The sequence below is a fragment of the Castor canadensis genome, chromosome 3, assembly GCF_047511655.1.
Source record: "Castor canadensis chromosome 3, mCasCan1.hap1v2, whole genome shotgun sequence".
Taxonomy (NCBI): domain Eukaryota; kingdom Metazoa; phylum Chordata; class Mammalia; order Rodentia; family Castoridae; genus Castor; species Castor canadensis.
The window spans coordinates 25,501,177-25,518,426 of NC_133388.1; positions in this window are offsets into that span (position 1 = coordinate 25,501,177).

Here is a 17,250-nt window from a genome sequence, read left to right on the forward strand (position 1 = left end):
TGGGTAGGAGTAACTACCATATTTTAATCCTTGTACCAATTGCTTGTGGTAGTATTATTGTCTCCATTTTATAGAAAAGAAACTAAGATTCAGCAAAAGTTATTGTTTGCCTAAGATTACATGGCTACTAGAAGTAAAGATGCTCTCACAGTACTTAACTAGCCATCTCTAAAGAAGGTGCACTTAATAACAACAGAGAACGCCAATAGATTTTCATAATGATGACCTAAGGAATAGCAATATGGTATTATGTATTACCAACAGTAATATGTATCACACTCCCTTTAAGAAAGAAAGTTGAGATGGTTTGAATGTGTTACCTCAGAAATTTGAAATTGGATATTGATGTTAATGAGAAGTGGGGCCTATTAGAGGTGATTAGGAATGAGAGCTCCTACCTAAGTGAATGAAATTAAGACCATTATAAAAGAGGCCTCAGGTAAGGTTTGGTCTTGTTGCTCTCCTAGGTTTCCTAGGTAACCAAGAAGGATCACTTAAAGAGTTATAGTATAATTAAGCAAAAATATAAAATAGTCCATAGAAATATGCGGTAAAGAATGGATAAAGAAACAGAAGAGACTATAGAAATTCAAGAACATGATGGTAGACTTAAAACCAAGAATCTGTGTCAATATATTAAGTAGAAATAGACTAAGTACTCTAGTGAAGAGGCAATATTGTCAGATTGGTGAAAAGAATCAAACCACTTTTACAGTTTTTGTAAGAATTTCACTGTAAATTCAAAGGCACAAGCAGAAAGTTAAATAACAGAAATGTACTTATCAAAATAAAGCTATTGCAGACTGATCAATGAAGCAAAATAGGCTCCAAGAAAAGAAATGTTATTTAAGATACATAGAGATAATTATGTGGCAAAGAATAACATAAACAGAAGACTAACACATTGAAATTTTGAACTTATTAAGAATATTTCTTAAAATATAAAAAGTAAAATTTGACAGAGATAAGGACAGAAGACAAACCCACAAGCAAAACTGGATATTTTAATAAATCTCTCTTAATAAATGACAGAAGTGGACACAAATCTCACTAATGTAGACTTAAATAATGCTATCAACCAACTAAATTTAATTGCTTTCTTAGAACAATAAACTCAAAAAGTACAGATTACACATTCTTTTCAAGTTAATAAAACAAGTCATATGTTGCATTGATATCAATAAATTTCAAAGACTATTACTTAAAAACATAAAAGAACTTGTAGCATAAGTTGCTTTGAAGAAACAGTAATTAAAACAATTGAAAATCAATAAAATAAGTCATGAAAAAATATACAAGTATTTGGAAATTTTACACTCAACAAGAAAAAATATAATATTAACATAGCACTTAAAGATTTCCTTTACAAAAGAGCATATCCAAATAGTTAATAATTACATGCTTAAAGCACTCTGTGTCATTCTTTATCAGAGAAACAGTCATTAAAAAACACCTCAGAATGCCAAAAAATAACTATACCATACCAAGAATTATCCATGCTGTGGAACTCTGCAGTATTGTGGTAGCAGTGTAAAGTAGTGAAACAACTACGGGAAACTGGCAGGATTTACTAACTAATTTCATCTCTAGACACACACTTAAGAGAAATTCATGATTTCCTTACAAAATTGTATATCAGAATGTTCCATAGTTACTTATTTGAATCACTCAAGTTTCAAAAAGTGTAAATAGAAGAGTAGATAAATTGATGTGTACAAAAATTTAATTTTTGGAAGTGTTACAAGAATTTATTTTAGTATAACATAATAAATAAAGTAGTTAAAAGTGTGGCTGTGGGGCGGGGGAGAAAAATTTCCTGTTCGCCACACAGGAAATTAGAGTAAAGACTTAACAATGGTAGGTCATACCTGTCATCTTATACTTTTTGTGCTGGGAATATACATGTCATTAATTGAAAAAGAAGCAACTACTATACCTTGCAAGAGCATAGATGTTGGGCTGGGTTTGTTGGTCAAGTGCCTGCCTAACAAGTGCAAGACACTGAGTTCAAATCCCAATACCACAATAAAAAGAACATGGAGGCAATAGTTACATCTTATAGATAGTTTATCAAACAATAGCCAGACACAAAAGAAGTTCATACAATATGTTTGAGTCTGCCTGAATTTCAAGAATAAGCACACAGAATTTATAGCAATTAAAGTTAGAATAGTGGTTCCCTTAGGGAGATAATGAGAACAAGGAATCCCTCCTATGTACTGAAAATATCATATATCCTGCTCTTGTGTTTAGGAAGAGATAATCAATGATGACACATAAACTATGGCATTGTGCTGCTGTCTATTGAGGCAAAGCTTAAAATTACTGTATCTTTATGCTCTTTCCAGCTATGAATTTTACCTCATTGCAGAAGGAATATAAGGAAGCAAATACATAGAGTATCATACCATTTGCAATACTATTTTTATACATTTCTAATGTCAATTCCTTTGCAGATGACTACTTTGCCAGCAGAACTCCTTAGGCTCTATCGTAGGTGGTTAAGTACCTGTGACTTACCAAGCTCAATAATGCTAGCACAAATATAATATTGGTTTTGTCTACAAACTGCTTGGCCACACTGAATAAGTGGGAAATGTCACAGGGACCCAGCACATCTATTGCCTTAAAGTTACTGTTACTGTGTCTATAAGGTTACATTATCATGAGATAAACACATTTGTTCACCTTTTATGTTTGGAGCACTTTGGCCTTTTTAAAGGGAACCATCTAGTACAACATAAATACACATACATAAAAATGTCTATAACGGGAATACCTTTACCAATTTCTAAGGCTCACTATTTACCTCCAATACTTTTGAGAAACCCTAGACTTAATGTGTAAGGTGAAAACAATTGCTTACCTTTAAAGTAATTTTACATAACTTTGATGATTTTTTAAAGAACCTTCGAGATAAATTCATTTAAAATTATTTGTATTATGCTTTAGTATGCTTGAAAATTAAGTAATCTGTATAGAGTCCAGGTTTTCATTTTTAATTTATGAACATTAACTAATAAATTCATTTTTCAACTATAGAATAAATGCATTTTTGAAAACATATTTAATAATAATACATGCTTTTTTGAAAAATATTTATAATATTAATTTTACCTATTTCCTTTATTTTCCTACAAGTAAAATAATTTTGCTGCTGAAAGTTTATTTTTTTATCAGCCATATTGTACATAATAACACAGTGTTGTTCATTAGCTCTAAATCTTTATACAAATATGTGATTAAATGAATAAAACAAGAAACAGGTAAAATTGGAGAGGGAGTATATTTCTTTTAGATTAAAAAATTTATAATTGAATTTTCCAGTTTTTAATTACATACAATGGCATTGTCTGAGTCCACTTTTCATCAGTATGATGAAAAAACTGAGACTTTTTTTTCTTTTTTATAAAGAAAAAAAGGTTATTTAGCACACAGTTTTGGCAATTCAGAGTCCAAGTACAGGCAGGTCTTATTTATTCTGCTTCTTGTGAAGTCTAACAGCAAATGATTTCACATAATAGTGGAAGTGTGTGTGCCTAAGTGATCACATCTAGATCCAGGAATCACAGAGAGAGAGTGCAACAGGCAAGGCTTGCTCCATTTATAGCAACTATCTCACAAGAGCTAAGAAGGGTCTTCAGATGAAGTATCTCACAACCCCAAGTGACATGAGCACGTCCCTCCTGGCCCCATTTCTTAACTCTTCCACCACTTTCCAATAGTGCCACTTGGAGAACCTACTCTCCAGTCACCTAGACACTGGGGGATGCCCAAATTATCAGTTAAAAAGTATAACATGAATGTATATATTAGCCTGGGTTTATATTGGTTTCAACAAATGATTGCATAAAAATTAAATCAGAGAAGGAAGAGTCATATGATTCTCAACAAAGATGATGCAATGTTATTTTAAAAGGCAGAATTCAGTAAACATTTTGAAAACCCTTAGGTCTATTGCCTAGCTAAGATAAAGAGTCTATAATCAGGGTTTGAAATAGGGAAAATGTAGGTTTTAGTTCCTCTCACTCAGAAAACAGTCTTTGAAACATTGAGAAAGAAAAAACAGAAGTAAATAGATTACCAGTTGTCAAAAGAGAGTTCTGTTTCAACAGAATTGACCACAGCTAGTTACAAGATTTCATTTCCAGCAAAGAAAATGCAGACATAGGCAGAGAGAGAATCCAAAACCAATCTATGTCCAATGCATCCAATTGCATTTGCTTAAATTATTTCCCTCATTTAAAAAATGCAAATAGATCTATTGTATATTATTAATCAATGTACATTTGTATTATATCTTAATTATGCTTGTGTTAAAAACATAATCACAACAAATAATCTAATTGAAATGAAACTGAAGTAATGGAAAATTGATAATTCTTGATGATAAGTGATGGTGCCTTCTAAATATACTTCCAAAATAACCGTAAGTTAAGGAACAGAGGTTAATTATTTTCAGCTTCGCAGGCCACTAATAGTCCTAAAAACAACCATTCAAAAACAACAGAAAGGAGTGAGTTGAAATGTGTTCTAATAGTGTCCCAATAAAAATTTATTTACAAATACATGTGGGGAAATATGTTTGGCTCTTAGACCAAAATATACCATTCACTGCTCTAAAATGTAAAAAATCAAAACAAATAATTTTATGGCAATCATTGTATTTGCTTGGGTTTTCAGGAATGTTTCAGTCATAGTCAATAGCTTTTGACTTCATATTATAAAATTAGAGCTATCACATTTACACATTACCTTTCACTGTAGTCTAAATTTGTCAGATGTATGCTATTATAAACAATATTCTACAAACCAGCAACATTAGAACCTAAATTTATTCTTCCTGTAGTCCAACTTTGAGACCAATCATCATGCCCTATTTCTTAAATTCAAACCCAAAATATACCCTAAAATACTTGATTAAAAACTATATAGTAACAAACAAGTACAAATACCACAACACCAACAAGCCAGAAAATGTACACAGGAGGGTTTAATTATTTATAAGTGATTAAAGAAAGAGAATTTTTATTTCATTTTTTTTCCTTGAGCCATATAAGTTTATAACATACCACTATCTGTTGCCTTACCTAAAGTCCCTATAATTGTGGTATTTAACCCTCTCCCACCAAGAGGAGGTAGATAGATAAGATTTTAGCAGTATATCACAAGAAAAATAAGAAACGCAGATGTTATAAATGAGATGTCCTCTAAAATTAGCCAAATATTTGTACTGAATTTGCAAACAGGAAAATTAATAAATTATATGATATGATTTCCCACGTATGTGGTTGTACATGGGGGAAGAGAGAAATGAATACAATATGTAACAGATGGCTCCCACCCACAACCGTCTACATTCTTCTCTGTTCACATCAGTGCTTGACCAACTTCCAACAACCATCCCTTGGCTTTCATAACCAGAAATTTTTTAGACTTTACTGGAGTCGGCTCTGCTACATAATTGATAGAGTGTAAGAGCAGGTGAATTAATGATTCTAAAGACACCCCTCAAAAAATGCTCACAGGAGATTAAATATACATATCCTTGCTCTCTTGCTGACTTTTTGAGTGTGTTTTGCACATACCACCAGAATTCCTTCAGTGAATTAAGTTTCAGTTGCCCACTGTAGCACCTAATTGATAATCATTATTATTTGACTGCCTTTCCCATTTTTGCCACACTTCCTTACTCCTGGACAGGTTCCTTTATCTTCTGTATCCTTAAGAGGACATTATCTATTAGTGACCCAGTTTATAGATTGGGAAAATGAAGCTTGTGACTTATGAGAAGCAACATCTATAAAACGTGGACCTTCTGGTTGTGGAGCCCTTGTTCTTGGACACTATTCTTTATGCCATTTTCTGAAGTTTACTCTTAAAAAGCAACAGGATATATAGCCCAGCAGTATTAATAATGAAACTTTATTGTGCTAACCCTGTGCCAGATACTATGCAAGTATCACCTCACAAAACATTCCCAATGATTCTATGAAGTACGTAATATTAATAAGCATCATTAAGTAAAAAACTAAGGCACAAAGAAGTTAAATAATTTGGGATGGTGGTACAAGACCTTGAACCCGCTCATTAGACTCAAAGTATAGGCTTTTAAGTTCCTCATTGTATCTACAACTTCTCAGAAGAGCAGTGTTAAAACTTATTCTTCAGACAAAATAATAAGTTATGAGCTTTTGCTATGTCTCTAGGCACTGTTGGACATCTCTGGACATTTTTTTTTTGTATTTGTCTTTTTTTTTTTTCTTTTATTATTCATATGTGCATACAAGGCTTGGTTCATTTCTCCCCCCTGCCCCCACCCCCTCCCTTACCACCCACTCCACCCCCTCCCGCTCCCCCCTCAATACCCAGCAGAAACTATTTTGCCCTTATCTCTAATTTTGTTGTAGAGAGAGTATAAGCAATAATAGGAAGGAACAAGGGGTTTTGCTGGTTGAGATAAGGACAGCTATACAGGGCATTGACTCACATTGATTTCCTGTGCGTGGGTGTTACCTTCTAGGTTAATTCTTTTTGATCTAACCTTTTCTCTAGTTCCTGGTCCCCTTTTCCTATTGGCCTCAGTTGCTTTAAGGTATCTGCTTTAGTTTCTCTGCATTAAGGGCAACAAATGCTAGCTAGTTTTTTAGGTGTCTTACCTATCCTCACACCTCCCTTGTATGTTCTCGATTTTATCATGTGCTCATAGTCCAATCCCCTTGTTGTGTTTGCCCTTGATCTAATGTCCACATATGAGGGAGAACATATGATTTTTGGTCTTTTGAGCCAGGCTAACCTCACTCAGAATGATGTTCTCCAATTCCATCCATTTACCAGCGAATGATAACATTTCGTTCTTCTTCATGGCTGCATAAAATTCCATTGTGTATAGATACCACATTTTCTTAATCCATTCGTCAGTGCTGGGGCATCTTGGCTGTTTCCATAACTTGGCTATTGTGAATAGTGCTGCAATAAACATGGGTGTGCAGGTGCCTCTGGAGTAACAGTCTTTTGGGTATATCCCCTAGAGTGGTATTGCTGGATCAAATGGTAGATCGATGTCCTCTGGACATTTTTGATGAATTTTTGTCTAACAATGATAATGATAATGATGGTGGTGATGTTTGTGGTAATTAACTCAGATCTATTTCTTCCTGTGGTAGTTCTTTGCATGACGTCACAACAAATCCTACAATCTAAGGAGTGTAATCTCTATTACAAACTTCAAGAAACTGATACTTTTGAGAAATAGTTCAAAGTCACATGAATAGTTCAGTGGTAGCATGTAGATTTAAAGCTACTTTTGCCTGGGTATAGAACCAGCATAATTTTCATGACACATTTCCTTCTCAATTTGTGATGAAGTTATGTCCCAGTGAACAAAATATTGTAAACAGACAATCCATTTAATTCACCTAACCTACATCATGGCTTGGCCTAGCCTATCTTAAATGTGTTCAGAAGCTTGCATTACCCTACAGTTGGGTAAAATCATTGGACACAAAATCTATTTACCAATCAAGCATTGAATAGCTAAAGGTAATCTGAAGGTGAAAAACTGAATAACTGTATAGTATGCATTTGCACCACCTTAAAGTTGAAAAAAATCATGAATCATACCATAGAAACCTCAAAATCATCTGCATTTCATTCCTTTAGCTGCCCACTCATTTAATGACATCAGGAAAATGTTTCAGAAGGCTGGCTTTAAGGAAAATTCATTTTGAGGGAGTTAGATTTCCTTTCCTGACATTTGTCCCTAACCTGCTTTCTCCAGTTGTAAGAACATCAGTTATCTCACATTGCCTTACCATTTTTCTAAACTTCTTTGGCACTGATTTACTCTCAATACTCCCTGAAATATGTATCACTGGCTAGCCAATAGTGATGTTAAAGTGTAAGGATTTACATATTGCCGGAAGTCTTATTTGTTCTCAGAAGTGTCCTTTCCACAAATCCCCATTACTGAGCATAAATGTACATGAAAGTTAAAATTCATAATGATACCTGTATAACCACTCTGCCTAAGCCAAAACCATAAAGAACAGACCCATTTCACTTTTGTCATGGATCTCTCTTTCTCTCTTCCTTCCCTCTCTCTCACTCTTTCTCTTTTCCTTTACTCTCTCTCCCTTTATTCCTTCCCTTTGTACACACAAGCCCTCAGTTCCCATCTGCATTAAAATCAAAAACTTTAACTCTACAAGACTATTTGCATTTTGAGCCTCAGCTGCAGCAGGCAGAATGAAAAAGTTTTCTCACTTAAAGGAATTTCATACACCAGTGACCAGCTCTTACAAGGAATAGGTATCTTTCTAAAAATCCTGCATAAACAAAACCTGGCCTGGGTAACGGGCAAAGAAAGCTTGAGGGGCATTACTAGGCATATGCTAGCAGGCATTGGCCACAGTCATGATTGCCTGGTAGTTTGCATTTTAAAAATGCACCACTTGGGACCCAATTTGAAATTCAGATGGGTACCACCAACACTGCAATAAGCAGAAGCCACACAATAACCATATCCCTTTCAGTTTTGAAACACATTTATCAAAACCTGGCAAGACATCACCCCCAAATGAATAAACAAAACTAAAATCAGTGTCTTTTCCTCAGGGGTGTTCTGTCTCTGCCAGCAGGAAAAGGACAAGTTGATACCAGTTATTCACAGCACTGATAACACAGCAACTTTGCTCAACATCTCTGCTCAGGGGAGAGATGTTTCCTGTTCTATCACTCTCATTCTTGCTCTTTCCCCTTCTCCCTCTTTTCCTCTCTCCCTCTCTTTCTCAGAGCAGTCACAACAGACAGATATCTTGAAATAACCTACCCACTTCTCCTTAGAGGACTCCTGTATCTGTAGGCTTCCCAACATGTTTTCTGGTGCCACAGCCAAGTTGCAAGCCAGGTTCTGTTGATTCTTTTTCAAGCAGGAAATTTCGTCTTTAAAATTGCCTCAGGGAAAAGAAGAGCTCCAAAGGAAAAGAAGTAGTACATTAGTTAGCAAAGATTCTATTGGAAAGTTTAAACATAATCTCCTCACTGAGAATGTCATTAGAATTTACTTGGCTCATTCCCAGGGAAGCTTTAAAACTCAGTTGAAATATCATCTCTCAGGAAGACACCCTGACCCAGGAGTCTTTGTTAGGTTGCTCTTCTCAATGCTTGTGAACTCCAGTTCATTGTTGCTCATATCTTCCTGGATTTTAATTTACTGATTGTCTACTATATTGAATTGTGAGGTCATGAAAGCAGGGTCAGTGTCTGGATAACTGGTGGCACCTCTTATCTAACTCTATTCACCTAAGACTAGCATTTTATTTAAAAAATAAAATTTTTCCCTTCAGTGGAATTCTGGAAGGAGTCAAGTATAGCTTAGTGAAATCAGTTTATTATCACCTTACTCCAAAATTTTCCTAGTCATGTTTGATAATCTCCATGATGCATCAGAACATTTTAAGTGCAGTAACTTTATTTAACTTGATCCTGATTGGAGGATTTCTTATCCCACCTCAAAGCTTACTTCCAAGTATAACCATGACCTAAAGATTCAGAGGCACAGAAATAAAATTTGTTTCCACACTGTTTTTGTTTATGTTTTTCATCATAATCCCAGTGTAATTTTAAAACTCAGATGTAGGTAAAAGATAGGAAAAAAAAAAAACCTTCGAAAGTTCTGGAACTTCTTCTTTCTTGGGATTCCTCATATTAAGGAACAGTGAGCCTAATCAGTTCTACCACATGAAGGCAGATGTCAACACAGGAAGATGTCATGGGTAACAAGTATGAGAACAAAAGGCACTTTTCCCCCTCCGGGGTGTGTGCACCATGTTCAACTGCAGTACTCACCTGATCTTTGTGGAGTTGTTAGAATTCTGATGCAACCTGCAAAGAATAAATTGAGGAAAACCTTATTCTTACTGTTAGATGGAGACTCCTTATGGAAGGAGGCTCTGAATGGGATATGATAATAAGCCAGAAAGCTTAGAACTGCCTGGTAGCTAATAATTGCCAAAAAGGAGTGAAGGAAGCTATAAACACAGCCAGCAATACAATGCTATGGAAGTACTGAGAGTTGATTTTATTTGTAATCCAAGATTGTTAAAGGCTGGCATTTTAGCGTGGGTCCTAAGTTCTGTGGTAGCTTCTATAGCTGCATGAGGTTATTGCCCTGATTGGGCTGTGGAGAGGAAGATGTGTTGTGGTGTGAGAAGCCCGTGTTAAGAAGCAAGTGGAGCTTCAAAATAAGCTGCAGATATTACTTTCTAGCCATTCAATATTCACCTTGAATGTAAAATCTTTTAAATAAATGAATGCCACACTAATCGTTCATGTTCATATACAAGCAAAACAAAATCTCCCTAGAAAAGGGGAAAATTATTATTATGCCAATAAGAATAATTTAGGTGTATTGTAAAATGTTATAGTTGTAGAACATTGTTCCAGATGTGCTGTCAGGTGAAAAAAACAAATATTAATGATTAGAAAACTGCAAAAAAGTGTGATTAAACTTCTCAATCTGTTTTTTTCTTCACAACCTATTATATTAAAATTATCAAATTTAATTTCATTTGCCAAAGGAAAAAAGTATACACTGAAGGAAATGTGAGCTTCTTTGTGATAGTTCTTAAAAAAACTACATATTAAATGATGATCATTAAAATACAAGATTACAAAAGGGTGGAATTAAGAAAAATAGTTAAAATTTTTTTAATACATTATATTTTCTAAATTCAGTTTTATTTCAGTATATAATGATTCCCTGCTTTGAAAATGAGACACGGTATTCTTCCTTCTACTTTCAATTCTCTATGATCTCCCAGTTTTTATTTACATCGTTATCATTATATATTCAAGGTTTATAATTAAACGAGATAACACCAATCTAAAGGACTAAGCAAAAACTAAAATTCAACATCCCAAAGAGTGACATCTAATACCTATTTGGTATTTGTTTATAGAATTTTCAAAGTACTATTTTATTTAAGAATTATGTAGTATGTGCTTTTAAACTACCGAAACAATTTACAGATTCAATGCAATTCCCATCAAAATCCCAATGTCATTCTTCACAGAAGTAGAAAAATCAGTCCTAAAATTCATATGGAAACATAAAAGATCCTAAATAGCAAAAGCAATCCTTAGCAAAAAGAGCTGGAGGTATTACAATATCAGACTGTAAATTAAACTACAGTGCCATAGTAACAAAAACAGCATGGTTCTGGAATAAAAAAACAGACATGAGGACCAATGGAATAGAATAAAAGACCCAGCGATAAATACACAGCTACAACCATCTGATCTGATCTAATACAAAAAAAAAAACATGCATTAGAGAAAAGGCAATCTGTTCAACAAAAGGTTCTGGGAAAACTGGTTATTTCCATACTGAAGACTGAATCTAGAACCGTACTCTCACCCTGTACAAAAGTCAAATTCAAAATGGATCAAAGTTCTAAATGTAAAATCTGAAACCTTGAAACTGTTATGGGAAAACCCTGGAAAATACTAGAAATTAGATTCAGCAACTAATTTCTGAATAGGACTTCAACTGATCAGGAAATAAGGCCAAGAATAGACAAATGGGATTGCATTAAAAATAAAAAGCTGTGCACAGCAAAGAAAATAAATACTTAAAGCAAGAGACAATTCACAGAATGGAAGAAAATCCTCACCAGCCATTCAGTAGATAAATAATTAATATCTAAAATATATAAAGAGCTCAAAAAATTAAACATCAAAGGAACAAACAATCCAATTAATAAATAGGCAAATGAATTAAATATCCAAGTCTCAGAAGAAGTACAAATGGCTAATAAATACATGAAGAAATGTTCAACACCTTAGCCTTAAAGGAAATGCAAATCAAAACTACACAAAAATACCATCTCATTCCAGTTACACTGGCCATCACAAAGAAAACAAACAATAACAAATGCTGGTAAGCATGCAGGGGAAAAGGAACTCTTTTATACTGCTGGTGGTAATGCAAACTAGTGCAGCCACTATGGAAACCAGTACGGAAGTTCCTCAAAATCTAAAACCTTTTTATAACCCTACTTTTTTTTTTTTTTTTTTTTGCCATCTAAGGTACTGCCATAGAGTACAACATAATGTTCAACAACCAACCCTTAAAATAGCTTTTTATAGCACACAACAGCTAGGCATAAAGCAGTAGATTTTTCTTGTTTTGTTTACCTTTTTATTTTATTTTTTATTATTCATTTATTCACATGTACATACATTGTTTGGGTCATTTCTCCCCACTGCTTCCCTCCCCACCCCTGTACTTCCAGAAAGAACCTGTTCTGCCCTTATCTCTAATTTTGTTGAAGAGAAGACATAAGCATAATAAGGAAGAGAAAGCATTTTTGCTAGTTCAGAATAGCTATACAGAAAGATTCCTAGCATTGCTTTCATGTACAAATGTGTTATAACCCAAGTTGATTCATCCCTAACTGATCTTTACACTGGTTCCTGATCCCCTTCTCATGTTAACCTCTGTCGCTTTAAGGTTTCTGTATTAGTTCCTCTGGAGTGGGGGCATCAAATGCTTTCATATTTTGGGTTTTCTCTCTAATCCCATATCTCCCGTATGTGCTCTCCCCTTGTCATTTGATCCAAGTCCAGCCACATTGCTGCATTTGTTTTCTTCTTTTTTCCTGTTTTGGAAAAGCAAAACTGCAATACAAAGAACTACAGAAGGGTCCTGAAAGCATCTGGGACTTCATGGACCTGCCATAATATGCAGACACAGTACCTTGGACTCCTGCCTGCCAGCATCTTGATGGAAGTTGACCAACTCCATGCGAGTGAATCTGCAACCCCACCAGGTGAGCATGACACATCATCTTCTCTCAAGGGTACCACATACTCAAGGGCAGCTTGCACACCACTCCCATCAAAACTGATGGCCCAATAAAGGGAGGGACTATTTCAACTTTGCCTAGTGGGGCTTGGGTAGAACCCTGAGATATCCCAGCTTATGTGGGGGCAGGGTGACCCAGTTGCATTCTGGTGAAAATAACACCACATTCAACCACCTTAGAAAAACTTATAGTGAGCTGAAAAGCAATCAACCAAAAAGTTCAATTCTAGCTCACAAGCTTGCCCTGTGGGCAGAAAGGACAGGCAATTGCTCAAAACCCAGCTCTTGATGGGACCACTTTGGAGAACCACCTGTACCAGATGGTCCACCCCACCAAGGAAAGCCTAGGCTTAAACACCTTGAGCAAATCCTCACCAAAGCTCTCCAATAGGGAGAAGCAACATCCATTGCCACACAGTACAACATACTAGTAAGGAATGGCTAAACAAAGACCATGCCATGTGCAAAAAAGAAAAATTTATTGAAGCACAGACTGCTGGGCTGCCCCTCTCGGGTTCAGAGTGCAGCAGCTTGGCTGGAATGGGTAGGGGGCTTTATAGGAGGGGCCACACTGTGATGGAGGGAGGGTGTTCCTCCCAGAGAACAGCCGAGCTGCTAGTCTCTGTTTGTCTGTGATCACCAGATGGAATGGGTCAACACGCATAGCTAGCTGAGAAACGGGAAGTTTCTGAGATTTTGCTAGCAGAGAAACAACAGGGGAGTTTTGCAAGTGGTCATAAATCAGGGGGTTCTGGTTTCAATTTTAGCCTCAGGACCTTCTTCTCACCCCAAGAATGCCAGAGACCTAACATTCCAGCATTTTGTTGGTATTATGGCACCGATCAATCTAGCTGTTTCATGCTGAGTGGGGAGCATCATTAAGGAGGGGAGGATCCGGCCAGAATTTGGAAATTTGTGAGGTCCCCAAGAGTGGAGGCAGACAGTTTTTCCCAGGCTTCATTTGTAGACAAGGCCAGTTTTTGGTAGTAGCATCTGGTGGAAAGTCTGTCTGCTGAGCTCCCCTAGGCAATCCTGGAGACATCTGCCAGTCTTCTGCAGGTATAGAGTCCCAGAAGTTTGGTGGGCTGGGAAAGTTGGAGGTGGTCCAGTGTGGTGAGTCTTTCTCATTGGCCATGGGTTTGTGGGCTTTCTCAGGTGAACTGGTTTGGTTTGCACCTTTATTGGGGAGGGGAAACAATCTTGAGAGCATTTATTATGTAAGACCCAAATAGGAATATTAGAAGGAGCATGAAAAGATGTCTGCTAAGGTCTGCATATCTAGGGATCCAGATTCTGCAAAATCCTGTAACTCCCATGAAAGCTCTAAGCTGCTTTATGGTGTGAGGGAGTGGGTAATGGAGGATTGAGTCAATTTGCTCATGACTCAGGGAGTCAGTCTGTCCCTTTAAGACCACACCTAGGTTGGTGACCTGTAGGAAGCATAGCTGAGCCTTCTCCTTAGAGACTTTGTATCCCCGGAGGCCAGAAAGTTTTAAAAAGGACTCAGTCGCCCTGCAGATGAGGGGCTCTGTGGCTCTACACTGAAGTAAGTCATCAACATATTGAAGAAGGGTGGCCTCTAGGTAGTGCCAACCTAATAAGTCTCTGGTTAGGGCCTGTCCACAAAGATTAGGGCTGTCTCTAAACCCTTGTGCAAAACTGTCCAAGTTAGTTGCTGTGAAGGGTTTGTGGGATCTTCAAAGGCAAACAGGGGCTGACTGTCAGGATGCAGGTTAAATGTAACACTTCTGGATGAAAGAGAGCTTTAGCTCATTATTTTATATAAATTGACACTTTTAACTTTGTAAATGTTTATACCATATTTAGATAACTTATAGACACAGCACTGTTATAAGGTGGTCATTTAAGACACATGAGCAAATACATAAATGAACTCTGATTTAGTAATACTTAAAGTTTGACAAGATCAACAGAAAACACAAGTAATTTCTTTGATAAAATCTTTCCCTATAACAGTTTTCTATAGATGTTACTCAGAGCAGAACAATATTAAGATAGACTTGTTATTTTATAGACATAGAGAATTAGATTTGAGTTTGACATGACCCTAAAAATCTTTTAGGCAACTCTTAGATTACAGTCAACTTTAACTTTATCACACACTGAAGCTTTTATTATACACTTTTAAAACTTACTCAGACCTTTGATGGTTTTTCCTTCTCCCTCCTCTCCATATTTGAAACAATCTTTAAGATTAACCCTTCTTTACAAAAATCCTTTCTCATCCAAAAATCATTCCTTTTTTCCTTTAACTTCTCAAAAAATACACTCAATACCTATCTACATCCTTTCCACTTGTTTACTTTATAACTTGTATTTTTAAATTAACTTTTATAGGGATTTTAAATTTAAATAAAATGGTTTGTTTTTTATTGGGGGGGGGGTTGGCTGGTGGAGGAGACCATCCACCCCCACCACAGAGATCTGTGAAGGATAAAGCTTACCCGAGAAGTCAGTTAGCATCAAGTAGGTGATTGAGGCCTACCTTCTACATGGATGGTTACCCTGGGCTCCTCTGAAGTGATCTTGAAGGGGGCGAGGTCCCAGGGCCACATCAGTCTTCTGCCACCAGGCCCAAGAGGTCCGTGAGGCCTTTAGCCTGGTGGGAATGGGAGTGAGAGACTAACTTACCTTGTGGAGGCAAAGAGGGGAAGTTAATCCTCCAGTCCATTCTGACCACATTATGGACAGGGTTCTGGTGGTGGGTGAGGTAAAGGGCAGTTTTTTCGCCGAGTGTCCTATCTGGTTTGTTTGAAGCAGGCCCCTTGGGGCATGCATTTTTGTCCTGCTTGTCTCAGAGTTGGAGGAGGTGGCCTCAGGGAAGCTGCCAAGAGCTGGACCTTTCACCCGTCTCGGGGTTTGAGAGCCACCTTGTACCTGTTTAAGTTTTCTTCAACTATCAAGGAAGGATTGGGAAATAAAGTGGGAGTTGAGAATAAGTATAGTGGGTTAGGGTTTCTGTCAGGCATCCCAAAAAGTTGGCAGGGTTTTCAGTTGGATGCTGGATAATTTCTCTAAGTTTGTCGAAATTGACTGTCCTATGGGAAGCAGTCTATAGCCCCTCAAAGAAGCAGGTGAGCATATAATTCAGGGCGGCTAGCATGGTGGAGTTTTGATAGTCCCAATGTGGGTCCTCATGTGGCACTGCCATGGATCCCACCAGGAGAGTGATATCAGTGTGATGTACATCGTCGGCATGTGCGTGGGCTGCCAACCAAACTCTTTCTTTCTCATCTGAAGTTAAAGTGGAGGAAAGAATAACATACATATCAAGCTAAGTCATATGATATGCTTGGGTTAGGTATTTAAGTTCTTTAATACAGGAGGCTGAGTCATTAGAGAAGGAGCCAAGTCTCTTTTCAATTTGAGAGGTCAGTCATGGAAAAGGGCACATGGACTCTGATAATGCTGAGTGGGTATTGATGGGCTGGGCATGTTTGGGAGGAGGTATGGAAATGGGTATGAGATCCAGGTGGGAGGAAGAAGGGTGAAGGTGCAGCAGGGGCTGAGGGTGATGTTTGTGGTGTTGGTCCCCAAGGAGCCGATGGCTCAGGATCAATTCTGACCACTGTAGAAGGGGAAAAGGGTGGTGGATGTTTGGGAAAGCCAGCAGGGGTGGAAGAAGGAGGGTCTGAGTCATGGGAGGATGGAATGGAAGAAGAGATTGATGTAGAGGACTGGCAGGAGGAGGAGTTGGGAGGCAGGCAGGAAGAGCCCGTGAGGTCACAAGTAAGGGAATAATCCTCGGGAGAGGGATCAGGAAGAGTTTTGAATTTTGAGGGGGCTTGTCTCTGACAAGGAGGATTTGAATAGTGTTACAAGATTGGAGCAGAGAGGGTCGAGAGTGGAGAAGAAGAAAAGCTTGGATATATGGAAGTTAGGACCACTTGCCATTGCGATGGCAAAGATTGTCAAGATCTGTAAGTGTGTGAAAATCAAAAGTACCATTTTCAGGCCATTGGGATTGATTGTCTAGCTTGTACTGAGGCCAAAGAGTGTTGCAGTAATAAACAAGTTGCTTAGGTTTTATATTGTGTTGGAGACCAAGGGGAGGGTCCTGAGGGAGTGGAGAAGGCATCCCAGGGGCATGGATGCATCCAGTTTAGGGTGTGTGGTCCCCATAAGGCAGTTCGAAAAAAAGAGAGAGGAAGAGTGAGAGAGAGAGAGGTAGGTGCCTTGATGAGTTTACTCTTCAGGCCAATATCGATCTAGGTCCATATCTAGCCTCCCTTACGTGACTCAGGCAAGGATAGCAGAATTGTCAAGTTGCCATTTGGTCAAAGCAAGGTGAAGGGGCTGTTGAGCTCTCACCCTAGGTGGAGGAAAAGAAGACAGAGGAGAACAATAGAGAGAGAGACAGA